Below are 1,777 nucleotides of genomic sequence, written 5' to 3'. Positions count from 1 at the left end.
AAATTGCATAAAAAGCACTTGCAGCAACAAAAACATAATATTCCAGAAACACGCTTTGCCGATCCGATCAGCTGTTTGTAACACTTCCTACATTGGAATAGACGTCAGCACGAACTATTGCATGTCCGAAATTGGAAGTGACGTCATTTTGCAGAAAATGTAGGGTTTTTTTTTACATATGGGCCTTGCTTTATAAGCCTATACTGGTGTTTTTAAAACTCATGTTTGACTTCATGCTTTTCTGAATAGTTTCTGGGATGCTTAGAACTCAAATTGCATGAGAAGCTCATCTGTAACCGAAAGGTTGCCGGTTCGATCCCCAGCTCTCACTGTCCTGGTGGTTGTGTCCTTGGGCAAGACACTTTACCCTACCGCATACTGGTGTGGGCCAGATGGCGCGTTATTGCAGCCTCGCTTCTGTCAGTCTGCCCCAGGGCAGCTGTGGCTATGTCATCCAGGGAAGGACGGATGTTGTTTTGCTGTGCTGTATTTTAATGTGAAGTGTACTTATTTATTTTTTATATTGCATGTATTGGTTATATTTTGTGCAGTGTTTTATTTAGTTTGCATGTTTTAGTTACCGTCAAATTGTCCTGGAGAGACTCCGCCCTTTCCCCCGTTTTTACTAATTGGACACACCTGAGAGGAAAGGAAAGGTAATTTACAGAGTGCTCAATGACACATAAGAGGGTTGGAGTTGGGTTCGAGGGAGCACAGAACACCAGCGCGCAGAGGACCAGCGCACAGGGCACCAGTGCAGAGAGTGACAGTACCAGCGGGGAGAGTGGAGACAGCACCAGCGGAAGGCACGGGACGGCTGTGTGGCTTTGCAGTTTTAAAGAAGCGGCGGGCGGAGTTGAGAGCTCTGCCCACCCGGGGTAAGTCTTTGACTTATCCCCTTTTATTGAATAAAAACTGCCGGAAGAATAGTGACTGCCGCTCCTCCCTTTCTCTAGCATATCAAGACGCGAATGCGGAAAGGAAGGAGAGGACTCCGCTGGGTTTCCCTTTTACTTCGCTGGATTTCTTAACTCCCTGGGACTTTTATGCCGTGGTGGATCCCACTGGACTTTTAATGTTGTGTTTTATTGCTTTTTATTGTGTTATCCCTTGGCCAAGGTTGTTTTAATTCATTTTACATTTTTAACTATTTAAATATAATAAATTATATTTTTAATTCTACAGTTTTTTTATCGTGTGCTTTCCCTTGGCGGCTCCACTGCTCTGCCCGCTTTGAGGAAGGTTTCCTTCCTTTTAAAAAACACAAACCACCTTGGAAATAAAATCAGCCTTTCCGCTCCGTTACAGCTACAACTGTGGTTTGCCTGCACCAGTGTGTGAATGTGAGAGTGAATGAATAGTGAAATTGTAATTGCAATCCATTATTATTTTGATGCACATGCAGTTTTTTTCTTTGTTTCAAATTTGCATTGTACTATTTATTTTCTTTTTTCCTGCTGTATATAAAAATTGGTGTATCTCAAAAATAAAACTATGAAGACGCTCAAAAGAAATTTCCTGTTGTTGAAAACTATTTTGTGCAATTTTTTTGTATTTACAGTTTTGAGGGATAAACCTCTTACATTTCTCTAACTATAAATATATGTAAAAAAAAACCCAAAACAACGTTTTTTTTATTTTTTTGTAGTTTATTGCACTTTTTTGCAATTTATGTAGTTACTAGAGCAGGGCGATATGACCAAAAGTATTTATCACGATATACATTTGAAAATTTGCGATAACAATATATATAACTGATGATATAATTGACACTAGA

Source organism: Aulonocara stuartgranti, assembly GCF_965226115.1.
Source record: "Aulonocara stuartgranti genome assembly, chromosome: 3".
Taxonomy (NCBI): domain Eukaryota; kingdom Metazoa; phylum Chordata; class Actinopteri; order Cichliformes; family Cichlidae; genus Aulonocara; species Aulonocara stuartgranti.
This window is presented reverse-complemented; position numbering follows the sequence as displayed.